Source organism: Dendrobates tinctorius, unplaced genomic scaffold (genome assembly GCF_039654945.1).
Source record: "Dendrobates tinctorius isolate UK_male_01 unplaced genomic scaffold, ASM3965494v1 ptg000251l, whole genome shotgun sequence".
Lineage (NCBI taxonomy): Eukaryota > Metazoa > Chordata > Amphibia > Anura > Dendrobatidae > Dendrobates > Dendrobates tinctorius.
Genome location: NW_027361918.1, coordinates 1,616,440 through 1,636,297, shown reverse-complemented (window position 1 = coordinate 1,636,297; position 19,858 = coordinate 1,616,440). Strand labels below are relative to the sequence as shown.

At 44.9% G+C, this 19,858-nt stretch overlaps 1 protein-coding gene across 7 annotated transcripts in view; it reads right to left on the bottom strand.

Annotated features, from left to right (window-relative positions):
* The window catches only part of LOC141065421 (uncharacterized), a 212,419-nt gene that overhangs the window by 128,263 nt on the left and 64,298 nt on the right, over positions 1–19,858 (bottom strand). For 2 of the 7 annotated variants that reach the window (XM_073557907.1, XM_073557910.1), the window contains exon 2: positions 16,441–16,567. The exons of the other annotated variants lie outside the window; for them this stretch is intronic. The gene's annotated coding sequence lies outside the window, so the exon portion shown is untranslated. The remainder of the gene's footprint in view (positions 1–16,440; positions 16,568–19,858) is intronic. 7 annotated transcript variants of the gene reach the window in all.

Sequence of the window (19,858 nt, the reverse complement as noted above, 5' to 3'; positions counted from 1 at the left end):
TCTCCTGGGAGAGAGATAACTTATCCACCACTTGGTCCCAGATCTGGTGCATTCTCTCCACCACAGTGTCAACACCTGGGCAGGCAGAGGGCTCCACCTGCCCTGAAGAAAATAGAGGATGAAACCCAAAGTTACAAAAAAAAGGTGACATCAAAGTGGCAGAACTAGCTCTATTATTCAAAGCAAATTCGGCCAAGGGCAAAAATAAAACCCAATCATCCTGATCAGCAGAAATAAAACATCTCAAATATGACTCCAAGGTCTGGTTTGTTCTCTGTCTGCCCATTGGTCTGAGGGTGAAAAGCAGAGGAGGACAACTGAATTCCCAGCTTGGAACAGAAAGTTCTCCAAAATCTAGACACAAACTGCACTCCTCTGTCAGATACAATGTTCTCAGGAATCCCGTGCAAACGAACCACCTGTTGTAAAAACAGGGGCACCAACTCAGAGGAAGAAGGCAACTTAGGGAGTGGTACAAGATGAACCATCTTAGAGAACCTATCACAAATCACCCAAATAACAGTCATCCTCTGAGAGACAGGCATATCAGAGATGAAATCCATTGAAATATGGGTCCATGGCCTCTTGGGGACAGGCAAAGGCATCAACAACCCACTAGAGCGAGAACACGATTTAGACCGGGAGCACGTCTCACAGGACTGCACAAAATTCCTGCATCACGAGACAAGGAGGGCCACCAAAAAAAACGACTCACCAGATCTCTAGTACCAAAAATACCTGGATGACCAGCCAAAGCAGAGCAATGAACTTCAGACATCACTCTCTTCTTCCACTGGTCAGGAACATACAACTTTCCACTGGGACAACGCTCAGGTTTGTCCTCCTGGAACTCTTCCAGAGCACGTCTCAAATCGGGCGAGATGGCAGAAAGAACTACCCCTTCGCCCAAGATGGTAGCAGGCTTGGTCACCACAGGAGAATCAGCAAGGAAGCTCCTAGAGAGGGCGTCTGCCTTGACATTCTTTGTTCCAGGAAGAAAAGAAACCACAAAATCAAAATGTGTAAAAAACAAGGCCCACCTAGCCTGTCTAGGGTTCAAGCGCTTAGCCGACTCTAGGTAAATCAAATTCTTGTGGTCAGTGAGGACCACGACTTGATGCTTAGCTCCCTCCAACCAATGTCTCCACTCCTCAAATGCCCATTTCATGGCCAACAGTTCCCTATTCCACACATCATAGTTACGTTCAGATGGAGAGAACTTTCAGGAAAAGAAAGCACAGGGATTCATTTTAGATGTTACAGGATCCTTTTGGGACAAAACAGCTCCTGCACCAATCTCAGAAGCATCCACCTCTACCTGGAATGGAAGTGAGACATCAGGTTGCCGCAAAACCGGGGCGGAGGTGAATCTTCGCTTCAACTCCTGAAAGGAAGAAACAGCCTCCGGAGACCAATTTAACACATCAGCACCCTTCTTAGTCAAATCAGTCAATTATACTAGAAAATTTTGCTATAAATTTCCGATAAAAATTAGCAAAACCCAAAAACTTCTGGAGGGCCTTCAAAGAAGTGGGCTGAACCCAATTGTGAATGGCCTGTACCTTGGCCGGGTCCATTTCAATAGTTGACGGGGACAAAATAAATCCCAAAAAAGAAATCCTCTGTACTCCAAAAAGGCATTTAGATCCCTTGACATACAGGGAATTCTCCCTCAAGATCCGGAACACAGTCCGAATATGTTCCACATGAGAATCCCAATCCTTGGAGAAGATCAAAATATCATCCAGATAGATAATCAAAAATTTATCGACAAAATCTCGGAAAATACCGTTCATGAAGCACTGGAAGACAGGAGGGGCATTAGTGAGCCCAAAAGGCATCACCAGGTACTCAAAATGTCCCTCCGGAGTATTAAACGCCGTCTTCCATTCATCCCCATGCTTAATGCGAATAAGAGGTCAAGCTTGGTAAACCAGCAAGCACCTTTAACTCTGGAGAATAGATCCGAAATCAGGGGTAACGGATACTGATATTTAACAGTAATTTTGTTGAGGGCACGATAATCAATACAAGGTCTTAATGATCCATCCTTTTTGGCTACAAAAAAAAACCCGGCACCCAAGGGTGACGAGGATGGTCTAATATGACCCTTCTCCAACGCCTCCTTAATATAGGATCGCATAGCCTCGTGCTCGGGTACAGATAAATTGAAGAGCCGACCCTTGGGAAATTTACACCCCGGGCTCAGTTCAATTGCACAGTCATAACTCCTATGAGGAGGCAGAGACGCAGACTCATTCTCACTAAATACATCATAGTAGTCCGCCAAATAATCAGGAACATCATGCGACTGAGGAGAGGTGGAAAACACCGGAGCCTCACTAAAGGCACACCGACAACCCCAACTCACCACAGACACAGATTTCCAATCCAAAACTGGATTATGAATCTGTAACCAGGGAAACCCCAGAACAACAGTATCATGCAGATTATGCAACACCAGAAATCTGCAATTTTCTTGATGGTCTGGGGCGACCCGCATTACCACCTGGGTCCAAAACTGGGGTTTATTTTTAGCCAAAGGAGTAGCATCAATTCCCCTCAAAGGGATAGGCGTCTGCAGAGGTGTCATCGGAAATTCACAACGTTTAGCAAAATCCAAGTCCATTAGGTTTAGGGCTGCTCCCGAATCCACAAACGCTTGGCGGAAAATGTGGACAGGGAGCAGATCAGAGTAATAGCCAGAAGAAACTTAGGTTGAACACCCCCAACAGAAAACGTGTGTGCAAAGCGTTTCTCTCGTTTGGCACAGACAGAAATAATATGCGAGGCATCTCCACAGAAAAAACACAACTTATTACGCCTTCTGAACTCCTGACGCTGCTCTCTGGAAAAAACTCCATCACATTGCATAGGTTCAGACATTTGTTCAACAGGTGGCAACAACTCTCGTGCAGCTTTGCGTTCGCGCAAATGCCGATCAACCTGAATGGCTAATGACATAGAATCGTCAAGACCAGAGGGAACAGGAAATCCCACCATAGTATCTTTTACGGCTTCTGACAACCCCTTCCGAAAGAGAGCAGCCAAGGCACCATCATTCCAGGTAGTAAGGACCGCCCACTTTCAGAATTTTTGACAGTACAATTCTGCAGAATCACGACCCTGGCTCAATGCCAGCAGGGTCTTTTCAGCCTGATCAATGGCATTAGGTTCGTCATACAACAACCCCAAAGCTTGAAAGAATGCGTTCACATTAGTCAGAATAGGATCATCTGGTTTCAAATAAAACGCCCAATCCTGGGGATCACCACGCAGCAAAGAGATGACAATTTTAACCTGCTGCGCGGAGCTCCCTGACGAGTTAGGCTTCAAGGCAAAAAATAATTTACAATTATTTTTGAAATTCAAAAATTTATCAGGTGTAGGAATCTTTGGTTCAGCAGCATGTGAATGAGCAAGGTAGGCAGAAATTCCCCGCACTTCCGCAGCGAGCTGCTCCACACGATCAGACAATTGCTTTATCTCCATTGAGAGAAAAAAAAATTCCCCCTACGGCCTCAGAGATATAGAGGAAAAAATCTACACTTTTTTTTTTTTTTTTTTTTTACACAATTCTTTCCTGCTATTGAGTACCCTAGAATCTGCGGTGAGGCGGGTGATTCTGTTATGAATGAGTCACCGTAGGAGGCAAAAGCAGAAATACAAGCTAAGTCCAGAAAACCAGAGAAGTTGGCAACTATCAGATTGCAGACCCCTGAACCTATCAACAACAACTAGCAGTAGCCGTGGGGGTTTCCTACGATGCCCTAGACCCCTCGATCACAGCCGGAGAAATACATAGGCCTAAAGAAAGAAAGGGGAAATCTAAACTGCCCCAGAGCAGACCCCAAAGCAATAGACAGCCCCCAACATATAATGACGGTGAAGCAAGATGAAAATACTAACACAGACAGAAAGATAGACTGAGCAAAGACGGGGCCCCAAAACTGCCTAGATAGGAAAGGACAGGAAGGCTGCTGTCTGCAATCTGCCAAAACCCTATCAAAGACAGAAGCCAACCAGCTGATATGAAAAAGGCCCTGAAGCAGCTAGGCTTCAAAAACTGAATCAGCACTCAGGTATTTTCAGAAGACAGAGCTAAATTAATTCAGCACACCCCAGCAGGGAATGGCAGAAATCCAGAAAAACAAAGCAAAAACAAAGTCAAAGCACAAAAGCAAAAGGCCGAGCAGCAAACTTAGCTTTGGAGGAGCAGGAATTCAGACTGGTCTCCAAGGATCCCACAGAGAAATCACCCGCAGGGCAGAAGGTCGTCGGCAGCATTATATCCAGTCCGTAACTCCACTCAGCCAGTCACAATCATCAGCCTCAGGTGTTTGACAATCAGGCTCACTACCTTTCTTTACCAGAAGAGGGAGTTCCTCGGGCCTCAGTAATGAAGGGGAAAATGAACTCACAACACCAAACACAATGTATAATGGAGACTCTCCCAAGACTTCACCAACATGATTGTTGTATGAGAACTCAGCCCAGGGAAATAATTTCACCCAAACTTTATGGTGGGCATTGACAAAGTGTCACAGGTAGTTGAGCAGGACCTGGATGACACGCTCCACTTGTCCATTGGACTGAGAGTGATACGCCGAGGAGAAATCCCAGACAATATCCAGATGTTTACAGCGCGCTCGCCATAATCTGGAAGTGAACTGCGAACCTCGATCGGATACGATGTGATGAGGGAATCCATGCAGGTGGAAAATATGCTTGATGAAGCTGTCAGCCAATTCAGGAGCGGTCGGAAGCGCAGACAACGGGGTAAAATGTGCCCTTTTGATGAAAGCGATCCACGACTACCCAGATGACGGTGCAACCCTCGGATACTGGCAAATCCGTAATGAAGTCCATTGCTTTGTGCTGCAATGGACCAGATGGTATGGGTAACGGCAGGAGAGATCCAGAAGGAAGTCGTCTAGGAACTTTAATGTGGGCACAAATCGGACAGGAAACCACATAAGCATAGATCTCCCTCCTCATGGATGGCCACCAGTAGTGAGGAGAGATCAATTGTAATGTCTTCCTTTATCCCGGGTAACTAGCCACTTTGGATGAGTGACCACAAGACAAAACCAGCTCCTTCTCAGATTCAACCACAAGGGTCTTTCCTGGAGGAATTTGCGACAATAACCATCTTGGAGGGTTCGATGATAAATTGAGGATCCTCCTCTTGGTTTCCAGACAGAAATGAGCGAGGGAGGGCATCAGCTTATATATTCTTGTCACCGGACCTAAAATGTAAAAGAACGTTAAAGTGGGCAAAAAACAAAGACCACCTAGCTTGGCGAGGATTAAGTCTTTGAGCGTACTGGAGATACGCCAGGTTCTTATGGTCCATGTAGATAACTGCTGGATAGACTGCGCCCTCCAGCAGGTATCTCCACTCCTCTAAAGCCATCTTAATAGTGAGCAACTCCCAGTCCCCGATGGAGTAGTTATGCTCTGGAGCAGAGAAGGCCTTGGAGAAGAAACCGCAGGACACGTAGTGACCAGAGGACGACATCAGAATAAGCACCGTTCCGGCTGCTATTGAGGATGCATCCACCTCAAGGAAGTACTGTTTGTTCAAATCCAGACAATGCAGAATGGGTGCAGTGGAGAAGTACCGATTAAGAGAGTGGAAGGCCTCGGAGGACCAGCTCTTTGGATCGCCTCCCTTTCAGGTCATAGCAGAGATGGGAGCAGTCAGAGTGGAGAAGTGGGGAATAAATTGCCGACAGTAATTAGCAAAGCCAAGGAATCTTTGCATTGCTTTGACTTCAATGAGCAGAGGCCATTTAAGGATGGAAGAGACTTTCTCAGGATCCATCCTGAGTCCGGTATCTAAGACAACATAGAAGAAGAAGAGAAGAGAGGACTGTTCAAAAACACATTTCTCATACTTGTGTAGAGTTGATTCTCCCTAAGATGCTAAGATGCTGAAGAACTTGCCGAACTGCTCATCTGTGGGAGGCCAGATCCGGGGAGAATACCAGAATATCACACAGGTACACCACATTGCAGGAATAAAGCAGGTCCCGGAAGATATCATTGATGAACTCTTGGAAAACATCTGATGCATTACTGAGACCAAAGGGCATCACGCGGTATTCATAATATCCGTCCCTGGTGTTGAAAGCAGTCTTCCATTCGTCTCCCCGGCGAAAGCAGATCAGATTGTCGGAGCCCCTCAAATCTAATTTGGTGAAGTTCCTGGCACCTCTTAACTGGTCAAACAACGCAAGAATTAATGGAATTCTTCACCGTGAACTGGTTGAGGCCATGATAGTCTATACAGGGTCGGAGTGATCCGTCCTTCATGATGAAGAAAACCCCATCCCCAGTAGGAGAGGAGGACTTCTGAATGAACCCCCGGGCCAAATTCTCCAGAATGTAGTCCAACATGGCTTGAGTCTCGGCTGAAGACAGAGGGTAAATCCGACCTCTAGGGGGTGTAGACCCAGGAATTAAGTCGATAGGACATCATATGTCCAGTGGGGTGGCAAAGTCTCTACTTCCTTTTTGTCCAAAAAATCAGCGAAGGAACAATATGCAGACGGCAAATCGGGCAGCGATGCTGGAGAAGACGAGCCCTTAGCCGGACGTACTGGAAAAAGACATCTCTCATGACAGGAATTTCCCCAGTGGAGCACCTTTCTAGTTGCCGAGTCCAATACAGGTTTGTGTTTTCATAGCCATGGCAAACCTAAGAGAAAGAAGTGAGACATGTGAGCAAGAACATAAAAGACTATCTTCTCTGTGTGAAGCATCCCAACACAGACCACAAGTGGCTCAGTAACCAGACAACCTGCCTCCAGAAGAGTTCTCCCATCAACAGAAGTTATGGTCAGATTATTTTGAAGAAGACGGACTTGGAATTGGAAGTGATCCTCTACAGCCTGGAGGACAAAGTTTCCCGCTGCCCCGGAATCCACATATGCTGTCTCAACAAACTGGGATTCATCGCTTGTCATGGCCACAGTAAGAGTCAGGGGTTCAGAGGAGTTTTTTCCATCTAGGAAGGCCTCTCCTACCGATACAAGATGCTGGAGTTTTGCGGCCTCACCGAACAGGCGCAAATGAAGTGACCTGTGTCACCACAATACAAGCACTGGCCTTTAGCACGGCGATCCTTCTGTCGCTGACTGGCAAGAGCACAGCGGTCAATCTGCATGGGTTCTGGTAAGGCTTTGACTGACAAGGGAGAGTGGAGGAACAAGTGGTCTCTGAAAGGACGGAACCAGACGCCGTGATCTTTTCTCACGTGCCACCTCATGGGTGGGCTCCTGGAAACAAAGGTCTATACGGAAGGCCAGGAAGACCAGGTCGTTGAATGTAGTTAAAAATACCAGAGAACAAGGAGTTTGCGGTAAAATTTTTTACTGAAAAATATTTATTAAGGACACAATACATAATGAAAGCACAAGGATATTACAAAGACATGATACATGTTTCCAGGAACGTCCCAAAGTACGGGGGTATCACCCTCAGACAAAGGTACCTAAACAGCTCATGTTTATGGATTCATAATGCCATAATTTTAAACACCATATATAAGGGCTTCCATAACACATGGTGCAATACCAGGTAATGACGCTCTATATGATGCCCATAGTACAAAGTATGCATAAAAAAAATGCTTTAACGTAAACAAACAAGGGCAGGAAGAGCTTACCAAGTGTTGAAGGGTTAAGAGAGGGGACCCCCACGCCAGATGTAGCCCCCTACTACATCTCTCTGGACGATGCACACCCCACTTTTCAGTTTTTGTATTTCCACAAAAATATAAAATAACCAATAAATTTCGTTCAACTTCACAATTGTGTCCCACTTGTTGTTGATTCTTCACCAAAAATTTACATTTGGTATCTATATGTTTGAAGCATGATATGTGGGAAAAAGTTGAAAAGTTCCAGGGGGCCGAATATTTTGGCAAGGCACTGTATTTCCGCTTGCGTTCCGATGACTGGGTCGCACACAGCCTGGAGAGTATCCCACATAAAGTAAATTAAAACGTGTCCTTTTAATGGTTCATTAAAGGTTATAACACATAAAAACATTACAAAAAAGTGCTCATGTGAACCAGTGCTTGATGATGGTGCTGGTTGACTGTGGGCAACAACAGGTGCAGGGCCCGAGGCATCTTCACAGGCGCGGTGAACTGGAGATAGGCTTGGATGCAAAACAGTGTAAGAAGCAGTGTTGTCACCTGCAGACTGTTCCTGGAGCCTGGGGTTCGGCCCACAAAGTCAGGTGCTTTGCTGCCATGTGCCCAATCATGCAGGTGGTGGTCAGGCTGGTAGTTTTGCTACCCCTGCTGATGCGGGCATTGCAAGTGCTGCAAATGGCCTGTTTGGTGTTATTAGCAGAGTCTTTAAAAAAAAAGAAAAAAAAACAGACTTGGGAAGATCTAACAGAAGGAATGGCAACTTCCGTCTTGTTGGTGCTACGGGGAACGGATGCACGCCTTTGTCTGCGGCCACCACACTGCTTCTTCCTGCCTGTTGGGGTGATATGCCTCCTTCCCCATGTGTGCTGCTGTCCTCGCTCTGCATGTCCTCCTGCCATGTTGGGTCAGTCACTATGTTATCCACCACCTCGTCTTCCACATCCGCACCCTGCTCCTCCTCCTGACTTTCCGGCAATTGTGTCTCATCATCGTCCACTTCAGGTGACCGTGGCTGCTCAAAGATTTGTGTATCGCTACATGGGGAAGAGTCTTGAGGAGATCATTTGCATATTCCCAGTGCCTTCTGGGATAAGTGAAGAGTCTCCGCGAGCTCAACGATCACTGGGTTTTGGCCGTTGCAGCTGAAAAGAGGAAATCGGAAAACCAGGGGAAGAGTCTTGAGGAGATCATTTGCATATTCCCAGTGCCTTCTGGGATAAGTGAAGAGTCTCCGCGAGCTCAACGATCACTGGGTTTTGGCCGCTGCAGCTGAAAAGAGGAAATCGGAAAACCAGGGGAAGAGTCTTGAGGAGATCATTTGCATATTCCCAGTGCCTTCTGGGATAAGTGAAGAGTCTCCGCGAGCTCAACGATCACTGGGTTTTGGCCGTTGCAGCTGAAAAGAGGAAATCGGAAAAACCGCGTGCCGAATTTTGGCTCATCTTTCATCGTTTTTAAGAAATCTCAAGATGCAAGAGGCCAGGAGCCATTTGGTGAGCTGCATTTCTTGCTACATGTTCACAGATTTACCAGTGGTAAAGCCAAACTTCACATGCCACAAATGCAAGCTTGTGTCCCTGTTGGAGGAAAAGTTGCAAAATCTCGAAGAGAGGTTAGCTACGTTGAAGATCATTAAGGAAGGTGAAGAGTTCTTGGACAGAGCAGAATTATCTCTTCATGTTACAGAAAGAGAAGAAATTCGAAGTGCATCTGAAGAAACAGAGGAATGGAGACATGTGACCCAGAGAAGCAGGAGGATCAGGAGGCAGTCAGCACCCATACTGCTCAGGAACCAGTACCAGGCTCTCACGCAGGAAAACGATGAAGAAATACATCAGGATAAGACTTTGCCAACAAACAGCAACCTTGTACGCCTTCAGAGTCCTCCTGGATGGAGAAAGAAAAATGTTGTGAAGAAGAAACGGAGAGTGGTGGTCATGGGGGATTCCCTGTTAAGAGGAACAGAGGCCGCTATCTGCAGACCGGATATAACTCCAAGAGAAATGTGCTGTCTTCCAGGTGCAAAAATTAAAGATGTGTCTGACAGGATATCAGGACTCTTCAGACCTACAGATGACTACCCATTCCTGCTACTACATGTGGGGACAAATGACACCGCAAGAAACGACCTGGAAACCATCTGCAGCGACTTTGAAGACTTAGGCAAGAAAGTGAAAGAACTGGGAGCGCAGGTGGTCTTCTCTTCCATCCTCCCAGTGGATGGCCATGGAACAAGGAGGTGGAATAAGATTCTGCAGGTGATCAACTGGCTACGTCGATGGTGCCGTCAGCAACGATTTGGATTTCTGGATCACGGAGTGAACTACTTATACGATGGACTACTTGCTAGAGATGGGGTGCACCTTACGAAGACTGGTAAGCATGTATTTGGAAGTCGCCTTGCTACACTTGTAAGGAGAGCTTTATATTAGAACAATGTGGGAAGGGAAGCAAAAGACCAGAAAAAGCCATACACCTGACAAATGCTATTGAGAACTCTGCTATTAGAAGTGGAAAGGAAGAACAAAGACGAAAGAATCTAATTAATAAAAATATTGGAGAAAGAGAAACCAATCACAAACTAAAATGTTTCTATACTAATGCACAAAGCATGGGCAACAAACAAGGAGAATTGGAACTACTAACACAGGAAAAGAAATATGATGTCATTGGAATCACTGAAACTTGGTGGGACAATACACATGATTGGAATACAAGACTAGAAGGATACAACTTATTTGCAAGAAACAGACTTGATAAACGAGGAGGGGGTGTCGCATTGTATGTTAGAAACGCGTATATCTGCACAGAGATTGAAGCTTCAGAGACTGGGAGTTCTGTGGAAACTGTTTGGGTAAGAATACAAGGACAGAACAATGGAAAGGACACCATTGTAGGCATTTACTACAGGCCGCCTGTGCAAGCTGAAGCTATGGATGAACTCTTTATGCATCAAATGGCCAAGTTCTCCAAAAAATATGACATATTTGTCATGGGAGATTTCAACTATCCAGACATTTGTTGGGAATCTCTCTCAGGCAAAACTAACAGGTCAAGGAAATTCTTATCCTCTCTTGCTGACAACTTTATCTTCCAAAAGGTAAGGGAGAAAACAAGGGGAACTGCTACCTTGGATCTAATACTTATAAACAGGGAGGAAATGGTTGAGGAGGTAAAAGTGGCTGGGACCCTAGGAGGTAGCGACCATGCTATTTTAGAATTTTGGATAACTAGAGGCGGAAGACCTGTGAAGACTCAGACGTCAAGGTTAGATTTCAGAAAGGCAGATTTTAAGGGATTCAGAAAGAGAATTGGAGGAATCCAATGGCTGGATATCCTTAAAGACAAAAATGTCCAGGAAGGATGGGAAATCTTGAAAAATGAAATTCTCAAAGCACAGTTGTTAACAATTCCGAAAAGAGGGAAGAATAGGAAGCATTTAAGGAAACCAGGATGGATGAACACAGAACTTAAGCACATGCTAAAAAGGAAGAAAAAAATGTTTATAAAATGGAAAGAGGGAGGCATATCTAAAGAAGAATATAATGCTGTCTGCAGAAGCTGCAGGGCACAAATCAGATTAGCTAAAGCTGAAAATGAATTGAGGCTTGCAAGAGATGTCAAAAGCAATAATAAAGGATTAGCCAGTAAATTTGCAAAAATTTCTACATTTCTGTTTTTTTCAGTCAAGATGGGGTGCAGAGTGTACATTAATGAGAAAAAAATGAACTTTTTTGAATTTACCAAATGGCTGCAAAGAAACAAAGAGTGAGAAATGTAAAGGGGTGTGAATACTTTCCGCACCCATTGTATGTGCTAGATGGTCTGCCCTCTCCTGTGGTTCGTGGACTACCTTGGCTTATGCTTAACACTCATTTCTGTTTACCCGCTACCCTCTAGTTACGAGCCGCAAGCGACCTTTGATTAAGGCTAAGTTCACACTTGCGTATTGCTTGTCTGCGGATGGCTGCTTACGTCCTCCCTTAAGCTCCGCCTACTGCCGCATGCATCCTGCGTTGTCCTGTGTACCTATCATTAACATTGGGTACACTGGGACATGCGTTGTTTGTGGATGCGTCCACATGCAGCGTTTTGATGTGTCCGCCGACCGCACGGGAACGCAACATGATATATATATATATATATGTAGTCCATTCTCTACTTCCAGCGACTAGGTCACCCAGCCTTCATCTAACCCCTATTTCCTCAGGATGGCTGGGCCATCATTGTAGAGGAGCACCTGTACTTTGTGTCACCACCACCTTATTGCAGATTGAGAGTGCTTATGGGCAGGGTCGTCAATATATTTGCATTATAGAATCATAGAATCATAGAATCGTAGAGTTGGAAGGGACCTCCTGGGCCATCTGGTTCAACCCCCTGCTCAAAGCAGGATTCGCTAAATCATCCCAGTCAGATGTCTGTCCAGCCTCTGTTTGAAGACTTCCATTGAAGGAGAACTCACCACTTCTCGTGGCAGCCTGTTCCACTCATTGATCACTCTAACTGTCAAAAAGTTTTTTCTAATATCTAATCTGTGTCTCCTCCCATTCAGTTTCATCCCATTGCTTCTAGTCTTTCCTTGTGCAAATGAGAATAAAGTTGATCCTTCTACAATGTGACAGCCCTTTAGATATCTGTAGACATCTATTAAGTCTCCTCTCAGTCTTCTCTTTTGCAAACTAAACATTCCCAAATCCTGCAACCTTTCCTCATAAGACAGGGTTTGCAGACCGGTCACCATTCTGGTCGCTCTTTTCTGAACTTGCTCCAGTTTGTTGATGTCTTTTTTAAAATGTGGCGCCCAAAACTGGACACAATATTCCAGATGAGGTCTGACCAAAGAGGAGTAGAGGGAAATAATGACTTCACGTGATCTAGACTGTATGCTTCTGTTAATACATCCTAGAATTGCATTTGCCTTTTTTACTGCTGCATCAGAGACAAGTGTGCGCCTTTACAACTCAAGTCCTGTCAGTTTAATTAAACACAGCTGGACTCCAATGAAGGAGTAGAACCAACTCAGGGAGGATCACAAGGAAATTGACAGCCTGTGACTGACATATGAGTGTCTGAGCAAAGGGTTTGAATACTTATGAAAATGTGATATTTAGTTTTTCTTTTTTAATAAAGTTGCAAAAATTTCTACATTTTTTTTTTTTCAGACAAGATGGGGTGTAGAGTTAATGGGAAAAAATGAACTTTTTAGAATTTACCAAATGGCTGTAATGAAACAAAGAATGAAAAATTTAAAAAGGGGTCTGAATACTTTCCGCACGCACTGTAAAGGCCCTTTTACATTTAGCGATGCACCAGCGATCCGACCAGCGATCCGACCCGGTCAGGATCGCTGGTTCATCGCTAAATGATCCCTAGTGAGCTGCCACACAGGAAGATCTCACAGCGACGCAGCGGCGATACTCACCTTTCACACACAGCGATCCTGACGTCCTCCCGCCCGCCTCCACGCGTCGCTCGTCGTCACAGTAGGAAGCTGACGACCAGAAATGGAGCCGGACGTTCTCACGCGGTCAGCGATAACCAGCGGGGAGCCGGTCGGAGGAAAGTATCACACATAGCGATATTGCTGCTGCGTCACAAAACCAGTGCCGTTATAGCGATATCGCTATGTGTAAAACTCCCTTAAGTCCATACCTTCTGAGAGCATGAGACCTGAAAATGTAACACACAAATGACCTGAGTAAAACACCCCTGACCCAAGTCAATGACGATTATGGGTATTGGTCTAGACAGTTTATGGGGTATGAGGCCCTGGACGAACCTAGCATTGATCAAATGAAATCCCGCCCCACTGTCCAGAAAGGCTGAAATAATCACCATATTTTTGCCCAGATGGATCTCAGACGATTAAAAAAATGATGACCTATCCACAGAGGCAAGATATACACCTGGGTTGCCAACCTCCACGCAACCCGGGATCCATAATTTCTCAGCGGCTACTTACGGTGTGATAAGGAAGGACACATGCACACGAATTGACCACAGAAAAAAAAGACACTCTTCCTTTACACCAAACTACACTTGGACCAATAGAATAGGCCACCCCACTCAACTGCACGGTTCCTCAGTTGACTCCAGACCCCACGGATAGCGAGACACATGGCCACCTCAACGGAAGCTGGAGTCTCACACAGATAAAATGCATCCTTTACCGTCACAGATATCCTGTGACTGAACTGGCCGGAGCGCAGGGTCATTCCACTTACTATCTGTGGACCATCTCTGAAACTAGGCGCAATATACTTCTCTGGCCCGTCTCCCAGCTGAAGACGACGTAGCGTAGACTCTGCCAGGGAGACACGGTCAAGGTTGTAGTCTATATGATCAAGGGCCAGAAAGAATTCCTCAACCGTCCAAAGCGATAGAGTCCGACGAGTGAGGAAATGAGCAGGCCTGGGGGTCACCATGAAAGAGAGAGAAATTGCGGTCCCCACCCTTGCTCTTCGGTTCCTGAGGAGTAAGGAGGTAATGTGAAGTAAAGCTTACAAGCCTCCCTGAAAACAACAAACTTGTCATTCCTCCCAGAGAACCTGTCAGACAAGGTGATTTGGGTTCCACCAGGGGTTGCCTGGGAGGTATGATCCCTAAACCAGAAGTGTTTGGTTGCTGCAAAACAATAGTGCATAGGTCTGCCGTCTCTAGGCTGAGCTGCTGAAGTTGCCCTGCCAGAGCAGTCACTGAGTCCATGATTGATCAAAAAATTGGTTTAGGTAATGTTAACCCCTTCACCCAGAAGCCTGTTTTCACTTTTCTGACCAGGCCATTTTTTCAATTCTGACCAGTGTCACTTTATGAGGTAATAACTCAGGAACGCGTCAACGGATCCTGGTGATTTGGAGAATGTTTTCTCATGACAAATTGTACTTTACAATAGTGGTAACATTTCTCTGACATGACGTGCTTATTTGTGAAAAAAAAAACAGAAATTTGGCAAAAATTTTGAAAATTTCGCAATTTTCAAACTTTTAATTTTTATGCCCTTAACAATCATATAACACAAAATAGTAAATAAATAACATTTCCCACATGTCTACTTCAGCACAATTTTTGAAACATAATTTTTTTGATGTTAGGAAGATATGAGGGTTAAAAGTTGACCAGCGATTTCTCATTTTTACCACAAAATTTGCAAAACCATTTTTTTTAGGGACCACTACACATTTGAAATGAGTTTGGGGGATCAATATAACAGAAAATACCCAAAAGTGACACCATTGTAAAAACTGCACCCCTCAAGGTGTTCAAAACCACATTCAAGAAGTTTATTAACCTTTCAGGTGTCTCACAGGAATTTTTGGAATGTAGAAGGAAAAAGTAAACATTTACTTTTCTTTCACAAAAAATTTCCTATAGACCTAATTTTTTTTTTTTTACTTTCGCAAGGGTAACAGGAGAAAATGGAAAACACATTTTGTCATAAAATTTCTCCAGGGCATGCCGATATCCCATTTGTGGGAGAATACTACTGTTTGGGCACACGGCAGGGCTTGGAAGGGAAGGAGCGCCATTTCACTTTATGAATGTAAAATTTGCTGGAATAATTAGTGGATGCCATGTCGAGTTTGGAGAGCCCCTGATGTGCCTAAATGGTGGAAACCCCCAACAAGTGATACCATTTTGGAAACTAGACCCCTTAGCTTATCTAGATGTGTATTGAGCACCTTGAACCCACAGGTACCTCACAGAAGTTTATAGCGTAGAGTGGTGGAAATTAAAAATAAAAAACAAAAAAAAAAATAATCACATTTTTCCCAAATAAATCTTTTTTAGCTCCATATTTTGCATTTTCATAAGGGTAACAGAAGAAATTGCTGCACACAATTTATTGTGCATTTTCTCCTGAGTATGCCAATACCCCATATGTGGGGAAATACTACTGTTTGGGCGCATGGAAGGGAAGGAACACCATTTGACTTTTTGAATTCAAAATTTGATGGAAAAATTAGCGGACGCCATGTCGCGTTTTAAAAGCCACTGATGTGCCCAAACAGTGGAAACCCCCCTCAAAAGACACCATTTTAGAAACTAGACCCCTTTGGAACCTTATCTAGATGTGTATTGAGCACTTTTAACCCCCAGGTGCTTCACTAAAGTATATAACGTTAAGCCGTGAAAATAAAATTTAAAAAAAATCAAGCTTTTCCCACAAAAATCATCTTTAGCTACAAATTTTGTATTTTCACAAGGTCATATAGAGAAAATGAACCTCAAAGTTTGTTGTGCAATTGTTCCGGAGTTCACCAATACCCCATATGTGGTCAAAAGCTACCGTATATACTCGTGTATAAGCCGACCTGTGTATAAGCCGACCCCCCTAATTTTGCCACAAAATACTGGGAAAACTTATTGACTCGTGTATAAGCTTAGGGTGGGAAATGAAGCAGCTACTGGTAAATTTCAAAAATAAAAATAGATACTAATAAAAGTAAACTGGTGGCCCCATAAGATGCTCCATATTAAAATACGCCCCATATAATGCTGCACAAAGGTTATTGGTGGCCCATAAGATGCTCCATGTTAATATATATGTCCATATAATGCTGCACAAAGGTTATTGGTGGCCCACAATATGCTCCATGTTAATATATATGTCCATATAATGCTGCTGGTGCTGCTGCTATAAAAAAAAAAAATGACATACTCACCTCTCATCAGCTGCTGCTGCTCCTCAGCGTTGCCGGCTCTCTGCAGGACCCGGGAGACTGAGAGGTGAATATGGCATGGCTGGCTCACCCTCCCCCAGTTCTACTCACCCTCCCAGTGTCTGCATATCCGGCTCTGCTACATCTCAGTCCCGGCTGTCTGCATCTCCCTTCCTGTGTTCTTCCTGTGCGGTCACATGGTACCGCTCATTAAAGTAATGAATATGCGGCTCCACCCCTACGGGAAGAAGACAGGAAGGGAAATGCAGACAGCCGGAACTGAGATGATGTAGCAGAGCCGGATATACAGCCGGGAGGATGAGTATCATGTCTCCTGCTCCCCCTCCCTCGCCAGCTTTCAGGTGTATGACTCGTGTGTAAGCCGAAAGGGTCTTTTTCAGCCCAAAAAAGGGGCTGAAAAACTCAGCTTATACACGAGTATATACGGTACTTTTGAGGCACAGTGCAAAGCTCAGAAGGGAAGTAGCGCCATATTACAGGGCAGATTTTGCTGGAATGGTCTGAGGGTGCCAAGTCACACTGTCAGAGCCCCTGAGGTGCCAGAACAGCAGAACCCCCATAAGTGAGTCTATTTTACAATCAAACCTCTAAATGAATTGATCTAGGGGTGCAGTGATTATATTGACACCACAGGTGGCTCACAAACCTTTATACCATTGGGCAGTGAATAAAAAATAATTTACATTTTTACCACTAAGATTGTGTGTTAGCCCCAAGTTTTACATTTTCATACTGGGAAATGGATAAAAATGGCACCAGAATTTGTCCCCCAATTTCTACTGAACGTGGCAATACCCCATATGTGGCTGTACAGTGCTACTTAGCCATACAGTGAAATTCGGGAGGGACGGAGCGCTTTTTGCCTCCTGAAGCGCAGATTTTCCTAGAACAGTTTGCGTACTCCATATAGAGAGTCCATAATTGTTAGAAAAGCTGAATCCGCCCTCAAGTGACCCCATTATGGAAATTATAACCCTTTGGGAATTTATCTACAGATGTAGTGACAAATTTGACTCCATGGGTGATTTCCAGAAACAAGCTGCAATGGGTGTTGCTGAGTCAAAACTGCACACTGCCGTTGTAGTGACCAGTACACTATGCCAGGGTCATGCTTCTGGAGGCATGCACCCGTAAGTTAGGCGGGCTCTCATCATTTTTGGGAGCGGAGAATTTGCTGAATTTCTTTTGGGGGGGGCGAGGAGCCATTTAGCTTTTCTAGAGCCTTTAATAATAATAAATTTTATTTCTATAGCGCCGACACATTCCGCAGCACTTTACATTTCGGAGGGGACTTGTACAGACAATAGACATTACAGCATAACAATAATCACACAGATCATAACAGATACCAAGAGGAGTGAGGGCCCTGCTCGCAAGCTTACAGTCTATGAGGAAAGAGGGAGACACGAAAGGTGGGTGGTAACAGTTGCCCTGATTGTATGGACCAGCCATAATGTTAAGTGTGTAACAGTACAGACACAGAGGGCTAATGGAGGCATAAAGCATGTGGGAACATGATGCGGGGAACCTGGTTATGGTAAAACTTTTGGCTGTGCCATACAGGGGTAGATTAGGTTAATGTGTTGAGGCGATAGGCCAGTCTGAATAAATGCGTTTTCAGGGCACGCTTAAAATTGTGGGGATTGGGGACTAATCGTATTGACCTGGGAAGTGCATTCCAAAGAATTGGCGCGGCACGTGTAAAGTCTTGGAGACGGGAGTGGGAGGTTCTGATAATTGAGGATGCTAACCTCAGGCCATCAGCAGAACGGAGGGCGCGGGTAGGGTGGTAGGCTGAGACGAGGAGGAGATGTAGGGTGGTGCTGAGCCATGGAGTGCTTTGTGGGTGAGGGCAATAAGTTTATACTGAATTCTGGAGTGGATGGGTAGCCAGTGTAAGGACTGGCATAAGGTAGAGGCATCGGTGTAACGATTGGTGAGGAATATGATCCTGGTTGCAGCATTCAAGACAGATTGGAGGGGGGAGAGTTTGGTAAGAGGGAGACCGATTAGAAGAGAGTTACAATAGTTGAGACGAGAATGAATAAGAGAAACAGTAAGAGCTTTTGCAGAGTCAAAAGTAAGAAAAGGTCGAATTCTAGAAATGTTTTTGAGGTGCAGATGACAAGAGCGAGCCAGTGATCGAATGTGGGGGGCAAAGGAAAGCTCGGAGACAAGTATGACCCCAAGACAGAGAGCATGTTGCTGGGGAGTAGTAGTGGAACCACACACAGAAATGGCAATGTCGGGTATAGGTACATTAGTAGTGGGAGGAAACACCAGGAGTTCAGTCTTTGACAGGTTCAGTTTCAGATATAGTGAGGACATGATATTAGACACAGTGTTTAGACAATCGCCAGTGTTTTCTAGAAAGGCTGGCGTGATGTCAGGAGAAGAAGCGTATCATTGGGTGTCATCAGCATAGAGATGGTACTGCAAACCAAATCTACTGATTGACCAATAGGGGCAGTGTACAAGGAGAAGAGGAGGGGGCCTAGAACCGATCCTTGAGGAACCCCAACAGTAAGGGGAAGGTGAGAGGAGGAGGAACCAGCAAAAGATACAGTAAAGGAGCAGTCAGAGAGATAGGAGGAGAACTATGAGAGAACGGTGTCCTTGAGGCCAATGGAACGGAGCATAGTGAGGAGGAGCTGATGATCCACAGTGTCGAATGCTGCAGAGAGATCCAAGAGAATTAGCATGGAGTAATGACCATTAGATTTAGCTGTTAGTAGATCATTAGAGACTTTAGTGAGGGCAGTTTCAGTGGAGTGTATAGAGCGGAAACCAGATTGGAGAGGGTCGAGAAGAGAGTTATCAAAGAGATAGCGGATAAGACGGGAGTGGACCAGGCATTCCAGGAGTTTAGAGATGAAGGGAAGATTAGAGACAGGTCTATAGTTAGCGGCACAGTTTTGGTTGAGGGATGGTTTTTTAAGTAGCGGATGTATGATGGCATGCTTAAATGAGGAGGGAAAGATACCAGGAGAGAGAGGTTAAATATTTTAGTTAGGTGAGGGGTGACAGCAGGGGAAAGGGACTGGAGGAGATGTGACGGAAATGGGTCACTCGTGCAAGTGGTTGGGCGAGAAGATGCAAGGAGCCTGCTTATTTCTTCTTCTGTTACTGGTTCAAAATCAGAGAGTGAGCTAGATACAGTGGGGGAGGGAGGACAGTGCATGGTATGAGGTGACTGGGAGATAATTATCTGTCGGATCTGGTAAATCTTTCCTTTCAAGTAATTGGCCAGATCGTCAGCTCGGAGCTCCGTGGTTGGGGGCTGTACTCTTGGGTTGAGTAGAGAATGAAAAGTGTCAAAGAGACGTTTCGGGTTATTGGACAGTGAGGTGATGAGGGTGTTGAAATAGGTTTGTTTGGAGAGGTGAAGGGCAGTGTTGTATGTTCTAAGCATAAACTTATAATGGATGAAATCTTCGTGTAGATTGGAATTTCTCCACAGACGTTCGGCTTTGTGCTGCCAGTAACAAGGAAGCCCCCTATATTTCTG